We start from the raw sequence: 22,759 nt of genomic DNA, 5'->3' as shown, positions 1-22,759 counted from the left end.
TTGTCTGTTGTTGGTGAGTTATGGTGATTCATAGCAAAAAGGAGTTTCTTGTCATGATGGGCAAATAAGAGTGCCACACCTAGGATACTCGTATTGTGAATTAGTTTTTTTAGGTGGTAGTGGTGTTGTGTAATATGAGTACATCTGATGTAGCTAAGTGTATACTTAGATGGTCCATTGTAGGTAAAAGAGTTAGTAAATTTGCCCATGAAATAGTGCATGTAAAGAAGCAATGTGGTTAATAAGGGATCACTTTGTGTGGAATCAAAGATTTGACCGTAGTTATGTACGCTATAGTGGTGTGGTGAGTTAGCACTCACAAGTTAGTGGGGGCTTAAGGAAGAAAAGTTGTTTTACTAAGTAACGCCGTGTAGGTTATTGAAAATGTTAAACACCCGTATTAGGAGGTTTTAGAGTGCACCGAAGGCAATGTGTTATCAAAGTTTTCCTTAGGAAATAGAAAAGTTGATACGAGGTGCGATATGGTTGAAGAGTGTTACTCAAGGGTGCTTGTGAAGCAAGCACGGAATTTGGAGTTAGATTGCAGTCGCAAATTGAACCGATAAATTTTATCCGCTTGTTATCCTGGCTCGGAGGCGAGGATTGCAGTGATGGGGGCTAAGTGTTTGAGTGTGGGTGAACGTAAAACTCTCGTTAGCCAATTTGGCAAACAGGGTTAATGATGTTTAACCAAGTATAGGATAGCTAAACTGTATCCGGATAGTGGATTGAACTAGCGCTATGGTGTGTTGCAAAGAACGAGCGTTCGCATCTGGGTTAGTAGTGTTCCGCTTCAAAGGTATATTCTGGAGCGTGTGTGAGGTTCGTCCTCGTTAAGTTTAGGGTTTGGTAGTGTTTAGAATCCCAACCCAGTGTGAATGTGAAAGCCATGTGATAATTAGTGGGCTAGGTTATGCACCGTGTGATACAGGGGCCTAGGTTCAAGCCTGATGGCAGGGCTGGCTTGAGAGACGAGATAGGTGTCTATAGCCCGGCGACAGTGTGTGTCGGCTGACGCGGGCAGGTTTACCGGGGTTCGGTGAATCGCGTGTGTACCAGGTCCGTGCCTAGCAGCGATTCGTGATAGGAGTTATCAGCAGTGGGTGCTGTACGAGTATCTCGTTGAATGTAATGATAGCCGAGGATTCGTAGATCACGCTCGGTGATCGGGGCGCTCACTAGATACCGTACGAAGTGTGAATCGTTACCAGTTCACGATGACGGTTGTGTGAGAGAGCCGACTTGGTATTAGATGTGAGATGTCTGTGGATATGAATTCGCAGAATGTGATAGTGCGAAAAGTGATCTGTAGTGCACGATCCATTGAAGCGGATGCGGGTATTGCGTATTTGTGTTTAAGGGAGTTAGGTGAACTCCATGAGGGATTGGTTGAACGGTTTTGGTCCGCTAGTAGATTGGTAAGATGTGTTGTTTCTTTGATAATGGAGATACGCTAGGTAGCCTTGTAGTAGGCTGAGATTTTAAGATTTTTACGGGAGTTCGCAGGGCTGAACTGAGAATGATCATAAAATTATGAATTTCTCAGTTGAGTGAATAAGGTAAAAGTAGGGCTTGGGATGTGTGAAGAAGTAACTCGCCAGTGGGACAATGTCAAAGGTTTTAAATAAACCTTCGAGTGAACAGCAAATGAGGTTGTTGTATAAGGTATAGGACGAGGGTCTAGATATTTAGGAAGGTCCCTCTTGAAGAGCCCTCGGTTAGGTGTTAACGAGAGTAAAATGAGAGACATGGTGTTTTAGTCCTCGGTCTGATGGGCTGAGGTTATTTTTTTGGAGATGGCGGTGAAGGCCGATGTGTATTGTTCGGTGTTTAACACGTCAATAGTTGACGGGGTGTCGGAAGACTTCGAGTAGTTGAGTTAGATGGTTTGCGTTCCGTCGGAGGACGACTGCAACGTTGTGCTGTTGAGCAGCGGTGTAGTGATGTTGCTCACACCGATTAGTTAGGGTCTCGAAGCTCAAAGGAGGTTCGAACCAGTCAAGTCCCTGAAATGAGTAGGGCTTGGTGTAGCTAGAGTAATCTCTAACAGATATGTTCTGGTGATTTGCGTGTTGGTGAGCTGGTTAAAAGCTGGAAGTTCCAGTTTGCACTTTGTTGATAGCAGTTGGGTCTGAGGTTAGTCCGCTTTCAGTATGTTCCCTCGGATAAGAGTAATGAGCCAAAGTATAGCAGCGCGCGGTTGTACTTGTGTGGGACCACTTTTATTTGATGTGGAACCTAGTTGGAGATTGTAGGAAAAATCTCCAAATGTTGTATGCTGGGTTAGCAAAATTGGAAGCCGGTCTATAGTTCTAAGAGCAGAGAGTGCTTGGATCCAAGAATACCAAAAGGTAGGATTCCAGGGATCCAGGTAGGACATGAAAGTGAACATAACGAGACTATGATAAATTAGACAGTGCGGAGCTCTGGCGGTTAAACCAACCAAGCCCGGGCATGTGTCTGCGGCTTGCTTGTTTTAGAGAAGACAAGCGGGTTCCGAGTTGTTGTTGATAGTTTGTACATATTCTTTTACGGGTCCTTTTTAAGGTTATATGTACCGGCTGTGTTCCCATTCTTTGTGTTTGTTCACTTTCATTGATTGATTTTGTAAGGATGTAACATAGAACTAATGAAATTTAATTTATGTTTCGAATGGTAAATGAATGTGTATAAGAAATTATGTAAGAAATTGTATCTATGCAACGGTAGAGAGTTTATTTGTTAAATGTAAATGAAAGTAGTTGATATTTATCTACTTTACATGTTCCATGTTGATATGAGTTACCTACAGTCGATAGATACCTCGCGACAGGTTCAGTACTAGGAGTTGGTTGGGCGTGCTTGTTTTTGGACGTACCAATCACCCCACTCTTGATGACTTTCAAAGGTCACCCAAGCCGACGGCTGGAGTAGCTGAGTGGGTATTCCAAATAAATCCGTATACATCCTTTCTTTTCTTGTCTATCATTGGTTAATATTGTACATCGGTGATGTTACGGACATGTTTCGACTTTCCTTGTTATATATATTGTCTACTTTCAATACGCACGTACGATAATTATTGGTAATGGGTTAGTTTGACTAATTGGTAAACCAATTGATATTGAGTGGTTGAGTTAGGGAAAACAGCCCGGGATTCGACGGAGGGTTGCCCTGGCAGATGACCCTTCCGAATATGCTAGTTAGGTCAACTACTGTGTAAGGCTTCGAGTAGCGGGTTCCTCCTCGCTGGAATGGAGCTCGTAATTCGATTACACTCATATTAGGTTAGGAGTGAATCGCCTACGTGACTGTTACGTGTTAAATTGATCGAGAAATATGATCTAAATATACAGGTTGAGATCTACGATTAGTCAAGTAGATCAAGATTACGGTGTGTAAAATGGTCAAGTAAAAAGAACAAACTGTAAGTGTTATGATCCACGGTGAGTACGTTAAATAAGTCTTACAGTGAAACAGTTGATAAAGTATCAGTTTGTGTTCAAGTATATGGATATCTCAAGATATAAATGATTGGTAACAGGTTGACATGAAACGAAGGTTTAGTATGTTTATCTTGTGCATAATGTGAAATGGTATACTGTTAGTGTTGGGATAGTACATACTTATAGTTGATTTGTACATATTAGGTACATACGATTTCTTTTAACTGTATTTGTATTATACAGTAAGCTACTGAAGCCTTTCATGGTGGGTGGAAATTTACTTCAGCTCTTCGCTCTTTTGGTGAAGAGCGCTAAAGACTTGTTATTGCTGTGAGCGAGCGCTGTTTGTTTCGATTTTACTCAAAAAAGGAGTGGTCGAACGGCATCCGAATAGCCTTGCGGCTAAGCTCGAAAGGTCGCGCAGTCAAAATAGGGGTTAATCCCAAAGTTCGCTGGTTAAAGTTTGATCCGGAGGTTAGGATGTTTTCACGTAAAAATACGAATTCAAAGTGTATCGGACTAAGATATGTTTAACGTATTTTACGTATATCGAAAAGATGATCCAAGGTACCATTAAGTTCATGATCATTGGATCTTTAATGTCCGATTTGGAAAAGAGATCCAATTTATGTTACTAGGGATTAGGCTTTAATCTTGATTAGATGGGTCCAACAAATGATGTATGTATATATGTGTGTTGTTAATCGAATGAAATCTAACGAAAGTACCGTTAAGGTTCGAAACCTTTGGTAATTCGAGAGTTGGTTCGAAAGGAATCCGACTAATTTGTATTTAATATTGTTCATTGTCTGGTTCAAATAGGGTATGTAGTAGAGATTAGTCCTTAAAGTACACACGACAGGATATGGTGGTTCCAAGAATATATTGTAGGTTATATATCAAAGAGAGATCTAGAGTACCGTCGAGGTTCAAGATTGGTGGTTCTTAAAGTAAAAAATTGGAGAAATATCTCATTTGTTTTAGTGAGGTTGGTCCTTAAATGGAGTAGATTAGAGTTCAAAGTCGAAGATCGACTTAAGTATAACAAGATAATCTAACGGAGTATCTTAATGTACGATCATCGTTCAAGATTATAAGTTTTAGACATTAAATCTAGGAAAGATCTAGTTAATTGGATGAGTTTGGTACTTAAATGGTTAGGAATGGAGTCTAAAGTCGATGGGGGTCGACCAAAGAGATGAATTTTCTAAAGGAGAGTCGAGTTAAGGTGAGGTGATTAGTTGAGATGGTTGAAGAAGTGTTAGTCGGTAGAGTCCAAATCTCTCTCTTTCTTCTTCTTTCTCGATTTATTTCCTCTCTCTCCCTCCAGGGGACCATACATACTTACCCCGGCCCCACATCTATTCTGGTCTTTTACGTCGATTTGGTGTGATGTTTTGACTTTAATAGAAATGTTTCGTCCTTAAGACAATAATGTTTTGTCAGGGATGTCGAAGATGTTTTGTCAGGGACATGAAAGATGTTTTGTCAGGTACGTCAAAGAAAAACGTGAACTGTCGTCGTCGTCGTCGTCGTCGTCATTATCGTCGTCGTCGATCGTCGTCGTCGTCATCATCGTCGTCGTCGTCGACCGTCGACGTTGTTAAAGAGGATTTGGGAGGTGTTTCGTCTCAAACGACAAATGTCCATCCAAGGATATCGAAAAATTACGTTTTAGACGTGAACCATCGTCGTTATCGTGTGAGGCTCTAGCAAAAGAGCGTAGGTGATACAAGGTTTGTGGAGGTTTATGAAGATTGTGAACGGTAATAGTTAGGGGTGCGGTGGTTAAATCGATCCCTTATTGGTTAAATGTAAGAACGCAATGAAGCTAGTAAAACTCGTTTCAATTGAAGTGGAAGCGTCTAAATTATATACCATAAGATTTGTGGAAGTTTTAGACGGCAATTGGTAGGAGTGTGAAGATTTTACTAATCCCCTACAGTGTTTAATATGTATACGGAGTGAAACTAGGTAAATCAGTTTTAATCGTAGCGTTAGGTTTTTGAGAGAAAGCTCAAGTAAAGCGCAGGTTAAACGTGGCTTTATAAGTTAATGAAGGGTTTTAGTAAGGGTGCGGAGGTCTTAATGAGCCTTTACTATGTGTAGGTCAAGATTGAAGAGAAACTAGAAGGTCTAGTTTCAATCGTAACATTGGGCTTTTAAAATCATAAAATGTAATATACAAATTTGTTAAACCAAACTCTTTAAATACAAAGATTAAGTACATATAAAAACTATTGGGCTTTTAAAGAGTTTCATTCAAAAATTAAGTACATATAAAAACTAAGTATAGCACTCAATAAAAACTATTGGGCTTTTAAAGTCATATAAAAATAAGTAACATAATGTACAACTTTGTTAAAAACTACGTACTTTAAATAAAAATTTTTAAACGAAACTCTTTCCACAAACCCTTAATTTTATACTTTTAGAAACTCTCTCCACTAATTAAACCCCTCTAATCAAAAAGTTTCAAGGAATTGGCCAAAAATTTAAGTTTAAGTAAAACCTAATTTAAGTAACATTAATAGCCAAAATGAGGTGAAAATAATAAAACTGCTATTAAATAATATACTTAAGAATTATGTATATAAGTAGTTTTAATACTTTAGTCTAAACTAGAGAACTGCTAATTAGATAGAACCAACACCCACAACTTATACTACTTATCAATAAGCGATTATCTGATTTTAAACAGTATAAAAAGAAGTTAACACTCTAACAGATTAAATCCTTTTCAAAATTATTTTTTTAACTAACTATTTATTTTTTTCCTATGAGGATACTAATTTTTCTACACCTTTCTCAATGTAGATTTTCCTTACACTTTTGATGGTGGTGTACATCCTTTCTCGATAGTGGGGCCAGCAGGTCATTCACACACTTCGATGATGTACTTTTAATTAACTTATAGGTTTTCCAACTTTTTTTACTTACTTATAAAATCTAAAAAGCTTCAATATTCCACCATCCTACTTTTCTACGAGTTTCTCGATGGGGGCCACAAAATAATCAATTTATAGATAAAACTTGCTAAACGCTGTTTAACTATAGTTAAAACGACTTAAAACTTTTCAGTAAAAAGTACTTGGCAATGTAGAACTACCAAAACTTAGTAATCTAATAAAAACTATTATATTAAAACTGCAAAGCTACTTAATTCTTTAGAACATTATAAGATATAAGTAATATGACTAAAAACCTCATGTTAGAAATTATAAATACTTTAATTAAATTAAAATTTCTTAAAAACTCCGTTTTAAAAACTTAAGAACGTTGGACACGGACATGGTTTAGGGCATATGACCATGGTCATGACATCTGTTGCCAAAACTATTGGCCAATACTCAACAAAAGAAGGGGTTTTGAAATAGTTTAACAAAAGAAAGAGAGAGATTTCAAAGGTCCGCTAGAAGAGGAGGTCTAGGTGCGTAAAGGTAGTAACTAAACATTCATAAAACGAGCCTAAACAACTAAAGAAGAATAAAAACATCAAAAAGCTTGCTTGAGGCTCTGCTTCGAGCTAGAGACAAAACTTAGAAAAAACAACGTTAAAAAACGACACTAAGTCAAATATATGTACATAAGAGCGAAGATCTTGTGAATCTAGTACTATATTACGTAATAAAAAACGACGAGATACTAGACATGGTACTATATATATCTTAAAGCCCTAATGTACAATTGAAAAATACTTTTTAGAATGAACGTAACCAATCTCCTAAGGTGGCCGATGGTCACGTGGACTACAACCTCCTCTATCTCGACCTCTCCTACTACTACTACTCCTGTGGCTGACTAAAGCAGAAGCTCGAATCAAACAGAAATAGAAGAAAAATATAATCCTGCTACAAAATCAAATAATAACGCATAGAAACGAAACAAATAGAAACGTAAAAGAAATCCCAACATTGATACTGTACTGATGAAAACACAAAAGATCATACAAAAGAGAGTCAGACGAGACGAAACCGTTAAAAACTGTTTTTCCCCCTCTTGTATACGCCTGTCCATAACTCGTTTCTACCTCTTCAAAAACTTCTAGTTTCCCCCTCTTCTTCTCTTCTTGAACTTACATTCTTATAGATTATAAAAAAAATATAGCAAAACCTATTAAACAAAAGGTCCTTTAGTTCTGAAGTTCTGAGGATCAACACAGATTCAGTATCTCAGAGAAAATCCTCAAAATTACATTAAAACTTAAAGTATAACATAAACCTAATGTGCGCTCCTCAAGTTATAAAACCACTACTGTTAACTTGAAACAAAAAGAAAATACTACATTAAAAACTCAAAATAGTGCTTTAACGGTTTCCCCCTCTAACAATTCATAAAACATAACCGTTCAAAGCACTTAACTCAGCCTCAGAACTCCCTAGCCACGTATAACAGTTTCTAGCTTCTTAGGTTCTGAAGCTTCTTTAGTCTTTATCGAGTGCTATACTTAGTGCTACCAGTTCATTCAAAAAATAAGTACAATACCACTAAGTATGAATCAATATCTATAATCTTAGTACTTTTAGTTTCAAATCACCTAATCTTTCACGAAGCCTTGAAACACTTTGGGCTTTATCACGTTTTAGACTTTTGACGTGTCACATGGCCATGTCGTAACTTTCTCATGACCATGTCTGAACCAAGGCCATGTCGTAACTGAAACATTGGCCAATAGTTACAAGTCTTCAAAAGACACAGCAGAACAACATTGGCCATTGTTGAATAAAATCATGGTCATACGTCACATTTTTACACTTTTGAAAGATTCTGAGATTAACTAAAATTCCAGATATTTATTCTATAATCCCAAGAGATTGAGTACTTGTAGTGCTTTTATATACAAACTCTTGGATTTCCGATCCTAAAGCAAGTTTTGGATAAAAGATGTTTAATCGGAAAAAATCCAGTTAAGCTTCATAATTTTAAAGTATAGATATACAGCTTAACTAGATTTGAAACGAACCTCTATTAGGAGATCAAAAGTAGTTATGAGATTCGCTTCCTAGTGGTATTAATACTACAAGAAATACATGCCGCAGCACCTAAGCCGCACTAGCTTCCGCCTAGCACCTAAGCCTAGCACACGAGCACCTAAGCTCACCGTAAGCACCTAAGCCTGCACTCGCTCCGCAAGCACCTAAGCTTGCATCCCCGTACCTGTTGAGCCTCCTAACGCGCTCTAAGTATCCTCCAATTCTCCCCAGCTCAGGCACCTCAGCCAATAGTGGAACATCAGAAAAGAGAATCACTTAATAAAAAAGCGCACAACCAGGGCACCTAAAAATGAGGTTCAACCTCAAAAAGGTATATTTAGAGCCACACTAAAAATAAAAGGCGTAAATGAAAATAGTGTAACTCTAAACACCAAAAACCGGCAAAGTGGATAAGTGGGGGGAGATCCACAAACTATGTTAGATCTATCTAGGATCCCGAGGAGTATTGAATGTAAGAAGAGGAAAAGGAGAGAGAGAGATCGACCTCCTCAGTACGCAACAGCTCCAGCGCCTAGCTCGAACCCTCCAACAGCTGTAGCTAGGCCTCCCGGCAAGCTCGCACGCACGCGCCAACGCGGCACCCTCCGATCCGCTCGCGTACCAAAGGAGAGAAAAGCTGATGAACGGCATCAACCTAATAGCAAAGCTCCACCCAACTTCAAATGGCTTTAGCGGCCTTATGGAGGATTCAAAAATATAGCAGCTATACATAGTAAACAAATAAAAGAACGATCATGAGCTTAAGTAACTAATCTCAATTTTAGACTTTAACCTCAATTCGACCATCATATTAAAATGTATAACCTGAACTTTAACTGAATCCTCTTTTGTATATCTAGGATGTGACATTAAAGACTTTTAATAGTCTAAATAAAAATCCTCGACACCAAGAAAACATAGCAGTGACAATCATACGCTACCTATGGGTCTAATCACATCCTATTCAAATGCGAGCACGATCCTACGGCTCCAATAAAAAAAATGTCATCACACATCTGAAAAAGCCTGACAGCTCACGGCAGCGCCAATTGCCACCTGGGTCTAAAGATATAAACGTAATCTAACAAGGTTCCCGGGCACTCGAATCCAATAATCTGGTCAATCTGGGTAAAAGAAACTAATATCGAATACTCTCGGACTAACCCGAGTACAGTGCGGGGCCCCAGGGAAAAGTCAAATTTTGTTTCGCCTTTCGCTGACTTTAAAAAAAAAAAACTTTTGGACTGGGGTCCCATACGGTCTAGGCGGTGTTTATGTCCCTTAGGTGACAAGTGTGCCTGTCTCAGTGGGGATATAAACGTGCCGCAGCTAGTTTATGTGTCATGTTGGTCCTATGTTGGTGTTGGTTTACTTATATTCCTATTGATACGTAAGTATGTATGTAGTAAGTGTAGTGTCAAAATGTAAGTCACAAATTTATCTTTTAGTGCTTTTAAGAAAACTTTTGACAAGGGATGTGCCTTTGGAAATAAGAAATTCTTTGCGATGGTGCTCCCCATCTTTTGCAAAATAAAGTTCTTTAGTGTTAAGGAAATAATGTAAGGTTTTGGTTGACTTTTGAGTCTATAAGTTAATTATTTTGTTTTGACTTGGTACATCTGGCTGATTCGATATTTATAGGTGTCTTTATTTTTCCCATTATCGATTTAGCTTTATTGGACCCAGCCTTCGAGATAGCTGGCGATGTGTGCATGGAGTGCAGAGCAGGGTGATGAGTTGCGGGCGCTATGGACTCTTTATCACCCCCTCCACTCTTATACATTTGTACAGAGGGGAGGGTCACCCATGGCGTTCGGCTTCTTCCGCTCCTCATGAGTGGCCTAGTCCTTCTCTATTGGTTGTCATACCCATTCATTTTATGTCATCGTTGCTATTACTTACTTGCTCTATATATATATACCTTTGTGTTGATGGCGATGACATTACATGTTGATGTTCGTATGGACCCATAGTTTTGATATCATCGTTCTGTTGACATTTCTTTCTTGATCTTCATATATACGTTGTTGGCGATGATATTGATATACGCAGTTGGCCTGCTCTTCAGGTTTTCATGGGTTAGATTTGGCGGCACAGCCAGATTCCTGGAGTCCGTTTTCGGTGATAGACGAGTGTGGACCGTACATTGGGATCGTGTTTCTCTTGTGGCGACCCGAGTGCCCAGCTTACATGCTGGTGAAAAGGCCTTTTCTTGTGGGAGGACGCCCCCTAGTTGGGCGACCACATGCACTTTACGTGAGCTCGACACCGCTAGTTACGCCTAGAAAACAATATAAGTAAGGCGCAAAATTGCAAGAAAGTCCACCTAGACTTACTATTTCAAGCTAAGTCCCTCCCAGCCTGAGTAAAATGCGTGAATACCCCTCCACGTGCGATCTCACACAAAACGGTACATAAAATATCGCGACTTTCGCAAAAATACCAATTTGCCCTCACCGACCTCTCCTCGATCAACGTGCGATCTCCGCAGATCCGTCCGTCGGATTTGCGAACGGATCGCACCAGTGCGATCAGCACCTCGGAGACAACAAAGCTACGATTTCGTTTCACCTCAAACGGTCGCGGATTTGCGACGAAATCCACTCTCTCTCCAAAAGGCCAAACATCACGCACAATTACATATAAAACACATTTTATTGGATTTTCTCGAAATCCGTGCATCAAACTCAGAATCCGTCAGCGCCATTAGTTCTAGAACAGCTAAACCGATCGAAACGAGCTATTGGACTGCTATGAACGGAGTCCGATACGCACCAGAAGCCAACTCTACTCCGTGGCTTTTCCGGAAAACCGGAGTTACTATTCACTTAAGTGAAAACTAAAAATCGCGTATCTTCTCCATTTTAGCTCATTTTCTTCTGAAACTTGACGAGTGCTTATGTAATTAAATTACACACATAAACATCATCAACAGAGAGTTTAGTAGCACTGTAAAAATCTCAGTCCTTACACGGAGGGTCCACCGGGTTAGTATCTAACCCACAAACAATGAATACTAAATCCAAAACCCCACAAATAATCCCACGGGGATTGGTTTCCCAAAACTAATTAACGTAACTCGCCGGGAATCCTGAAAATCGCACTGGGACTCCGCCGGGAACCACGAAGTGTCCCGGGACTTACCGACTAGCGTCACGAGTCACCCGCTACCACACAACACCATAATAAAGGTGTCTTGGCAGCAAATATATAAACTCACATCGTAATGATTATCATCGGACAACCGTTCCGATCCGAATTTTCAAAAGTGTCAATTTCGACACCGGAACCCATTGTCGCTCACCCCTCGTCTCCAAACCCTCGAAATGACATAAGAAACCAGCCAATAAGGCTCAGCGGCCAAACACAGGGCATTCTGGCACCGTCGGATGAAATTCGAACCGAAATCGCGTTTTGCCGGTAAATTTCGCCGAAAAACGCACTGAAATCAATATTAGATTTTCGTGAAGGGCATCAGACCTTGGAAAATCAGTCCAGAGATCACCTGCAGCCCACACATACTGCCCACAGCAGCCACGAAGTGCACAATTACATAAAAGTCCCCACTAATACGTAGAATCATATTATTTTATGAGATTTACAGAGTTTTTTGGCTCGATATCGCAAACCGAAGGCTTTCGAGATCAGCCGAGACACGTGCTGACAGGTCTTGACATGCCGGAGGCCGTGCTCATGATTCGGAGCACAACCGTCCACTGTGGGAGGCGCGGTAGCAACTCGAAGTTCAGCGAACACTGCGCATTGAAACTAAAACGCATCTAATTCCCCAATCTGGGGTTCGTTGACTCCAAATGTGGTGAGCACTGTGATAAGCACTGACCGACGATCACCGTGCTCACCTCCGAAGGCATCGAAACAGCCTCGGGTGGCCGAAACAGTGGAGACAACCTAGAGTAGTGCACAAACAGCTTAATAAAAGCTTACCGGGCCATAGGAAGCTAGGGCACGGCTGGCGGCGGCCGGGTAAGTGCGGCCAACAGGAGAAGGTCGGGGTGTGCGTCGGCCGGCGGCATAAGGCGGCGGCGGCAGCGGGCAGCGAGCAGTGATGCCCTAGCCGCACGGGTCAAGGGATAGCTTGGCTCAAGTCCGGCCGGTAGGGGGCTCCGGCGACTGGGCGCCGGTGGCGACCGGGTGCGGCCCACCAGGGGAAGCTGGCATTCACGCTAGCCGACGGCGGGAGGCGACGGTGGCGACGCGGGAAGAAACTGAGCCCGCACCGCCACACCTCGGTTTAGCTCGCCTCTCCGGCCACGGCGATGGCCGGAGCAAGCGGGGGAGGGGGGCGGCCATCCTAAGGAGCCGAGAGAAGGAGGCGGAGGCGGCGGCTAGTGGCCGAGAAAGTAGCGTGGCTAGGCTCGGCCGCACCAGCCCGAGCTGGCTGTATGCTGTAGGATTCACGGCGGCGAAGCTCGGGGGCGGCTGTGGCGGGCCGGAAGAGGTTGCTGGAGGTCTGGGGGGTCACCGGAGGAGAGCCCAAGGGTGAGGGATCACCTGCCAAGCTCTCGAGCAGAGAGAAAGATGAGTTAGTGGCAATGTGAGAGGGAGATGGTGGCTGAGGAGGTGGTTGGTCGACCGGAGGCGACCGGGGAGCGCGCGACACACGAGGGTGATGGAAAAGGGGCGGCTGGGAGTTAGCTGGAGCTAGGGCTAGGGTTTTTCTCCATGAAAACCTTAGTTAGTTCAATATATATAAGGTGACAACTTGCAATTAGCCGAACAAAGATCAATATTTTCAGCTGAGTCCCTCACAGCGTGAGTAAATCTGGTGGATATACCTCCACGCCCGATTTCACGCAAAACGGTACATAAAATATAGGGTGTTTTGCGAATTTTTCGTTTTGCCAAAATTCGACCCCTTTGCGAACATTTTGATTTTTTGGGAGATCCGTCAGTCGGATTTGCAAACGGACTGCGCCAGCGCGTTCAGCACGACCGGAGCATCGAACTCATGATTTTGTTTCGCTTGATGTGGTCGCCGATTTGCGACGAAACTCATCCACTCTCCAATTTTCCAAAAACAACACATATATATATATATATATATATATATATATATATATNTCTCATGCATCTTCTACTGATTTTTTTTTTTCATTTTTGCATCGTATTGGTTTTAGTTTTTGTGTGTGTGTGTGTGTGTGTGTGTGTGTGTGTGTGTGTGTGTGTGTGTAAATCCAAAAACCCTTTTTCTAAAAAATCATGCATCAAAATCCAAATCCGTCAGTGCCATTAGGTCCAAGACAGTCGAACCATTGAAAACGAGCTATTGGATCACTATAAACGGAGTCCAATACACACCCGAAGCCATCTATACTCATTGGCCTCTGCGAAAAACCCGGTTACTATTCACTTTAAATGATTACTAAAGGTCACGTAACTTCTCCTTCCTAACTTGTTTTCTCTTGAAACTTGATGAGTGCTTATGTAATTAATTACACACAACAATATCGTCAACAAAGAGTTTAGCTATACAGCCAAATTCTCAGTTCTCACAAGATAGGTCCGGACTGCACCACACCCCTATCTACCCCGGATCTGGGCATTAAATGCCATTCGGCCGGAGATTGACTTCTCCCCTTCTCTAGTGCATATCTGGTAGATCTCCCCAAATCTGCCCTTCTCTAGTGCAGATTTGGGCATGTAATGCTCGCCGCGGGGCCGTCGCTTCCCGGAGATGGGTGAACCTCGATGCCGTATGACTCCCCATCATTGCGCGGCGTGGGTGTTGTAACAGGATACTACGCTGCTTGGCCGCGGCGCCTTGCTTTCCCTCTTCTCTCTCTTCTTTTGCTTTGTTCTCACACTGGTTTATACTTGCAAAGTAGCTAGGTTCCTATCTCTGTTATTCTTCATGCTGTGATTGCCCGCATAGCGGAGGTCTGGTCTTCTGATGGTTTCTTCAGCTATTTCCTATTCTCTTCTCATGTTGTCTGGCGTTTGGATTTCCATGTTGCTTGGATGGTTGGATGCATGATGGTTGCTTTGTTTATGGCTTGGGTTTTGGAATTTTTTAAAAATGAGATTTTTGCAATCTCTCGGTTTTCCTGCTTATACTCTTATATTTTTTATTCAGATTTTTCTCTATTTGCTGTTGGACAGTTTATGAGAGTTAGCTTCTCTGCTGAATTTGTTTTCGAATGCTGAATTTGCCTGCAATGGCATGGCAGTTCGAATTACGTCAGGGCAGTCACTGCGGTCTCGCGGCAATCCCTGCAACCTGCAGCTATTAGTTACCGAGTTGCTATTAATATTTTCTTGCTTTTACCTGGGTTTTACAATTTGGTTTTGGGTGAAATTTTTGTGATGCCTCGATTTGTCTACTTATTCCCTTATATTTTTTCCATCGACTTTCTTTGCTGTTGTTTTTCTTCTACTCTTTAATGCGAGTTTTTCCATCTTCTTTGTTTGTTATTGTTTTAACAATTTACCAAGGAGAAAGGTGCAATATGGTTAAGGGTTTGCCCTTTAATGTAATTGTATAGATTGTATAGATTGTATAGATTGTCTATATAGCGGCCTTTGGAATTTGCTCTAAATTTGAAGAAATGACCAGTTTAGATTTTCTTCTACTCTTTAATGCGAGTTCTTCTACTCTTTAATGCGAGTTTTTCCATCTTCTTTGTTTGCTGTTGTTTTAACAGTTTACCAAGGAGAAAGGTGCAAAATGGTTAAGGGTTTGCCTTTGTTGGTAGCCGAATTTTCTGACTCTTGACCCGGTTAAAGATCTTCCTCGGGAAGTGCGTCGGGGTGAGGAACGGCTGCGCATAGTGACCCTCGAAGTTTGCGCCCTTCGACAGATCAAGCGATTCGGCTGACGAGGGATCGAGCAAGCCGGGTTCGAAAACCACTACTATCTGTTTGTTCGGCTAGAATGAGCCGAATGTACAAAACAGGCCAGAAACTAAACCGGGAGAAGAGCCGAATGGCTAAAGCAGCACGAGACTTGGTCGGCTTGAAGAGCCGAAAAGACTTTTTATTGATTGACTGATGGGAAGTACAAGGACGGATATGTAGTTTACAACGGAGTGATGCCCATGGGGCAGACAGACTCCAGGGTTCTACTTTAGCGAATTACTCCTAGAAAAAAGGCAGTAAAACTACAAGTAGACTACTCCTAGAAAATATAGAAAATTGCGAGAAAATAAGGGTGGTCTTTTGTTCGCAGGGAAAAAGACCCTTTTTTAGGGCGGCAGGGAAAAAGACCCTTTTTTAGGGCGTTATTACCCTATTTATAGATCGCCCCTTGATTAGTTATTGCTCTTACACGATCAGCTATTATCTCCTAATATCCCGGACCACCTCCAGCCGATCGGAACCGTATGCAACTGCTTGCGGTTACTGTAACTTCTTTCAATTGACGCAACGATTTTTTTTAAAACTTTTCTGGTGCTCCTGGTGCACGGTCAGATTGATGCCTTTGAAGGGAACACCGGCGTACCACCTGTCCGTGCCTAATAGGCTCAACAATTGCCCCATCGGCAGCTTTCAAAGTAACGCTTTAGTAGCTGGCGTAATCCGAGGTGCGATTACTTTCCAAACTCTTGGTACGGTTTCGTTTCAACCGTCCACTTTTTCTGCTGCCGAAATCCCGCCATCGCTTCACTAACAAGCGCGATCCGAGGCGTGGTTCTCGGTCTAATTAAATTCAAATTCTCTGTACGAGTATTTGGCATAATCCGAGGCGTGATCCTCTGTACGGTTTAATCTTAGCCGTCCATTTTTTTTTTTTACGGCCCCGATCTCTTTCCCTATTTTTTTCTCATATGCGGCATTAATCAGATCATCTTAATTGCCGCCGTCTATTCATCATTATAGCCGACCTCGGAACTCGCTTCGATGCGACGGTTCGATACGACGGCTCTCTTCATCCTTCCTTGTTAAGTTTTTCATTCCTTTTGTCTTTTCTATTTCTTCATCATCTTCTCAGACGAAACTCATCCTTCGCTTCTCTTCGTCTTCTCTAATTTCTTTTAATCTTTATTCTTTCATTCACTGCTTCTGCTTCATTCCATAGTTTTTTCTTTTTGCTTTGAGTAATGGCGTCGCTCCCGCCTTTACCTACTCGTCCTTCGCTGGATTATACTTTACTTAAACCATATCTCTCTTTAGACCCCACTAGATTAACCTTGGGTCCCTCCTTTACTGAAGATCCAACTCCTGATGATTTTCCTTACTCCAATGATGGTCTTCCATTAATGGCTAAATCTATTCATCTCCATTCCTGGTATTCCTCGGCTTCGACAGGAAAAAGCCTTCAAACTTGGCCGAGTGTTTCAGATGCTTACTTGGGTTGGTTGGACCAAGTGGAAGCTGTTTATGGTGATTCTTGGAAGGAGATCGTGATTTACGAAGCTATTCAGCTATCTACGAAGCCCCCTGTAGCCGATAACCTTCTGTTAGCTTCTGCTATCTGTTTTTGGTCCCCCGTTTCCAACGTTTTTCTTTTCAGAGGGGGGCCTCTTACTCCGACTCTTTTTGACGTAGCCGCTATCATTGGACTGCGTCCTCATGGAGTCACCATCTCTATGGCTTACAATCCCGATGGCGTGTCTGACTTTGAGGCTTATCTTGACCTCAATGACTTGGCTTACTCCAAGTTTCTACGTAAGTTTGCAGGCGAATCCCCTGCCCTTGTCACTAGGAAAGAACATACAGTGTTCCTCCTATATTGGTTATGCCACAATCTCTTCTGCACTCGTTCGCAAAAAATCAATCGGAACTTTGTCCCAATCGCCGTTGGTTTATCAAACGGCAATAGATTAGCTCTAGGGCCTTATTTTCTTGCCTTCGTCTATAGGGAAATCTTTGATTCCATTAAACCACTACCTTCTCGAGATGGTGTAACAATCAGCTCGGGCTGTGGTATTTTTTGATTTTTGCAATTGTTTCTGCAAATTTATTTTCATAAATTGTACCGAGAACCTCTAGATTTAGACTCGGCTGCTCATTTTGACTCTTATGGGTTTGCTCTCGGCTGTCCTCAGCCGTTAACATCAGGCCACCCTCTTGATTTTATTACATATTTCAAAGCTTTTTATGAATCAGGTCCTCATTTTCTTATTTCTTGGTCTCCTCTTGCTGATCGTGTCACCGGCCCATCTTGGTTTTTAGCTAGGTATGAAGCCATTCAAGGTGAAGCTGCTTCTTCCCGTGCGGGCGAACATTCAGATGTCTAGTACTCTTTTTTGGCTACAAGGGATTTGCATGTTGGTTTGAAATTCCGCTCGAAATTATTGCCTAGCACGAAGGTTTACTCCCCTCAGTTCGCAGCACGTCAATTCGGATTTACACAACCAATCCCTGCTCTAGCCAAGCTCTTTATGGCCAATACTGCGGTTCATCGTCCTCCTACCAAAAATATAGCCGATGCTGATCGAATCTCGGCCATGGGGAATCGTCTTCGGTGATTTTTCAAATTATTAAGTTTCAGGCCGAATTGTACAGGAATAGTAGGTTTTCACTATACCGTTAATTGGGATCGTTTTGTCAATATTACCTTCAATTTGTCTACCTCACAGGCACACCGCAAAACTATTCACCCAATTTGTATGTCTCTTACTCATAGAAAATTTTCTGTTCGACATAACTCCTGCTTATTTATTTAACTCTCTTCTATTTACAGTGCCCTATCCGAGCAAAAGTCCCTCGGATGACACTGCCACTGTATCAAAAGAAGAATCGGAAGAGACTTCCGATTGTGTCTCTGACATCCATCCTTCTTCGGTAATCGACTCTTTTTTTTTTAACTTTTCTCCTATTAGCATATGTAATGCTTACTCTTCCTTTTTTTCAGTCAATTTCGGTTTCTCCATCAGTCCCAGCTTCAGAGAAAAGGCCGACGGAAACTACACAATCTACTCCTCCGCCGCCTCCAAAGCGGCGCAAGTCGGTCGTCAAGAGACCGTATTCGTATTCCCAATAAACCAAAGGCGTTTCTTCGGCTGAAATTTTAAAGAAAAGAACCAAAGAAATACCTTCGATTACAATTTTAGAAAGAAGAGCCGAAGGAACACCTTCGGCTGATGCTCCAAGAGAAAGAACTGAAGTATCATCTTTGGCTGCTGAGCAAAGCTCTGTTTCGAACGAACTGATTGAGATTGAGGAAATTTTTTTGTTTCTTCATTTATTTATTTTTTCCTCCCAATAAAACAGTCTTCTCCTGAAAGAATCCATTTTGCTTCTTCTTTGAAGACGCAGATGGATAGGCAACTTCGTCGTGAAGCTCGCCTCAAAAAGAGGCAAGAAGCAGAAAAGAACAGGGCAACTCAAAGAAATACCCTAGAGTTGCTAACAAGTAGTGCAGCATCACCAGTGCCAACAACAGAAAGAGAAAATGTGAATGCACCTTTGAAAAAAGGCGTTGAAGGAGCACGAACAGAGACTCATTTGCCTCCTAAAGCTTCATCATCTATTCCAGAAGATCCTCTGTCTGCAACTCTTCACTCTCTTTTAGTTTCGAGTCCAAATTCTAATGAAGCAGATGATTCAACTATCATTGTGATGTCGTCAGACACTCAACAACAATTTGATAAGTGTCTACAATTGTATAGTCAAGGTCTCCCATATTTGGCTCAAAACTCAGAGCAATTTGATCGACTGTGCGCTCTTTCACTTGACTTGGCCGATCGATCAGACATTTCTTCTGCTGGTAAATGTTTTATAGAGATTCTATCGTCTCAACTTTCTCCTTTTTTATTTCGGCAACGATCTTTAGGTGCCGAGTTTTTATCTTTGGATCAACATTTTCATCAAGTTGATCATCGTAAGAATACTATACCTAAGGTAGTGGCTCCTATTACCGATGTTAGCCGAGAAGATCAAACTTTAGCAAATCAAGAATCGGCTTTGCAGCAGCGAATTTTAACTCTTGAAGAAGAACTGGCTGCAGCCAAATCAACTGTAGCCCATATTCCTGAGCGTGGGCTTCAATTGCAACAGCAATTGGAATCTAAGAAAAAAGAGGGGATAAAACTTCAAGAGGAACTCTCTCAACTCTACAAAATGCATCCCTTGATGAAGCGCCGAAGAAAAGCTGCCGAAACTGCCCAAGCCAACCTGATAGCCGAATGGAATCAACTCAGAGATTTATTATCTTGATTCGGCTTGTAATCCTTTAACTCTGATTTTGATTATTTTTCTATAAGGATGGGTAATACTTCTTTAAATATTTTTCGTTAATCGGTTTTTCTTTTTCTGATCCATTTATATTTTTTAAATAATATGCATTTCCTCTTATAACTCTGCTAATTTGAAATGGTCATTCCCAACTTGGGGACCATTTTTCATATACTCGGTCTTTTTGACCGATGGGGAAAACTAGCCTTAAAACCAAGTCACTCACTGCAAATGACTTAGATTTAACCTTTTTATTATATGCATGACGTACTCGGCTCTGATAAACTTGCAAATGGTTTAATGCCATCAACCGAGTTTCATGTAGCTTATCCATTTCATCTTTCATTAACTCACTGTATTCATCAGCCGATAGTTCTTTCTGATTTTCTACTCTTAACAAAGGCACTGTTATTTCGGCTGGAACTACGGCCTCTTGGCCGTATACTAATTGGAATGGCGTCATCCCGGTTGCTGTTTTCACTGAAGTCCGGCATGCCCATAATACTTCAGATAGTTTTTCATTCTATTTTCTTGGATATTTTCCAATATGCCGCTTCATAAGGTTTATAATTACTTTNTTATTTCGGCTGGAACTACGGCCTCTTGGCCGTATACTAATTGGAATGGCGTCATCCCGGTTGCTGTTTTCACTGAAGTCCGGCATGCCCATAATACTTCAGATAGTTTTTCATTCTATTTTCTTGGATATTTTCCAATATGCCGCTTCATAAGGTTTATAATTACTTTGTTTGCTGCTTCGGCTTGTCCATTTGCTTGAGCGTAATAAGGAGACGAATGAAGTAGCCTTATCTTCCGAGATTCGATGAACCGAACGAACTGTCCACCGGTGAACATTGTTTCTTGATCGGTTGTAATTGTCTCGGAAATTCCAAAACGATGAATTATATAATCTTCAACAAAATCGATGATTTCTTTTTGAGTGACCAACCGAGCAGGCTTTATTTCTACCCACTTAGTAAAATAATTAACGGCCACTATTAAAAATTTATGGCCATCCGAGAAATTCGCCTGAATTTCTCCAACCAAATCCATGGCCCATCCTCTAAAAAGCCATGGTTTAATGATTGCATACATTTCCGAGGCAGGAACTCTTTGTACCGAACCATGAAACTGACAATCCTGACAACCCTTAACATATTCTATGCAATCTTGATGCATAGCAGGCCAATAATATCCTAAGTGTCGAATTGTCCATCTCAATCTTTTTCCTGCCAAATGTGCTCCACACAAGCCTTCATGTGTTTCTCCCATCACTAATACAGCTTCTTCAGGTCCTAAACACTTTAATAACGCTTCTTCGGCTGTTCTTTTATAAAACTGTCCATTCAATAGACAATAGCCGAGTGCTCTTCTTCGAATATTATAATCACACCTTTGATTAGGATCCTCTAGATATTCAACTACGGATTTTCTCCAATCCTCTTTTACTTCTATAGGGGCAATGATCGGTTCTCGTACATGAACCGAATGTAAAAGCCTTCTATCTATTTTTGTTAAATTTTGCTTCGGCTCTCTGTATCCTGAAGCCGATTGGGCTAGCTCGTTCGCTTGTTTATTTTTCTCTCTAGCCAAATGTTCAACTTCTCCAAAGCTGCAAAGCAGTTTCACTGTTTTCCTCAAATAACATTGTAAATTTTGACTTTCGCATCGGTACTCTCCGCTGACTTGCTTGATTACTAGTTGTGAATCACTGATGACTTTGAGCGATTTGACTTTCAATACTTGTAAAATTTCAAGACCAATTATTAAGGCCTCATATGCGGCTTGATTATTAGAGCAACCGAAATCTAGCTCAAAAGAAAATTGACATGAATATCCCTCAGGAGACTGTATATCTATTCCAGCTTCTGCAGACTCGGCTATTTTTGAGCCATCAAATAAAGTGTCCAGGGTTGACAGCCGACTAAATTTTGTTTCGGCTCTTCAATTTCAATACATGGATGATCAGCCAAAAAATCGGCTATTGCTTCTCCTTTAATAGTTTTCGCTGGAATATAATTAAGAGAAAATTCAGACAAAGCCAACATCCATTTTCTAAGTCGACCCTTTAATACGGGTTTAGCTAACATATACTTTACCAGATCGGTTTTGCATACTACCGACACTTCAGTTGGTAAAATATAATACCTTAGTTTTGTACAAGCATAGTACAATGCCAGGCACAATTTTTCAATAGCCGAGTATCGTTTCTCAGTATCTAATAACCGTCGGCTTAAGTAATAAATGGTCTGTTCTTCCTTTTCTTCATTTCTTGGGCTAATAAACATCCAAGATTTTCCTCTGCAGCCGAAATGTATAATTTCATCGGCTGTCCTTGCTTAGGAGGTATGAGAATCGGAGGATTTGATAAATATTTCTTCATACTTTCAAATGCTCCTTGTTGTTCCTCCGTCCAAACAAATTCTTCTGTACTTTTCAGCCGAAGCAATGGAGTGAAAACTCCTATTCTACCGGCCAAATTGGATATGAATGGCCTTAAATAATTGATCTTCCCCAATAAGCTTTACAACTCTTTTTTGCTTTTTGGATGTGGCAATTCTGATGTAGCCTTCGCCTTATTTTTATCGATTTTGATTCCCTTCTTATGTACCAAAAATCCTAAGAAATTTTCTGCTGAAACTCCAAAGGCACATTTCAAGGGATTCATCTTTAACTTATATTTTCTCATTCTCTCAAAGGCGAGCTTTAAATCAACCCAATGTTCGGCTTGTAATTTGGATTTTACAACTATATCGTCGATATAAACTTTCAACATTTTGCCGATTAAATTATGAAAAATAAAATTCATTGCTCTTTGATAAGTAGTTCCGGCATTTTTCAAGTCGAATGGCATAACTACCCATTCAAAGGTTCCAATAGATCCCGGGCATCTAAAAGCCGTTTTAGCTACATCATCCTCAAGCAATATAAATTTGATTGTACCCAGCATGTCCATCCATAAAGGATAGGATTTCATTACCGGCAGCCGAATCTACTAACATATCGGCTATTGGCATTGGATACTCATCTTTTGGTGTAGCTAAGTTTAAGTTCCTAAAATCAATACAAACTCTAAGTTTACCAATTTTTTTTCGTATTGGAACTATATTAGATACCCAATCAACATAACGGGCCACTCTAATAAAATCGGCCTTCAACAGATTTTCGATTTCATTCTTAATTTGGAGTACAATACTCGGCTCAAATCTACGAGCCGGCTATTTA

The sequence above is a fragment of the Ananas comosus genome, linkage group 1, assembly GCF_001540865.1.
Source record: "Ananas comosus cultivar F153 linkage group 1, ASM154086v1, whole genome shotgun sequence".
Taxonomy (NCBI): Eukaryota; Viridiplantae; Streptophyta; class Magnoliopsida; order Poales; family Bromeliaceae; genus Ananas; species Ananas comosus.
Note: the sequence above shows the minus strand (reverse complement) of the source record.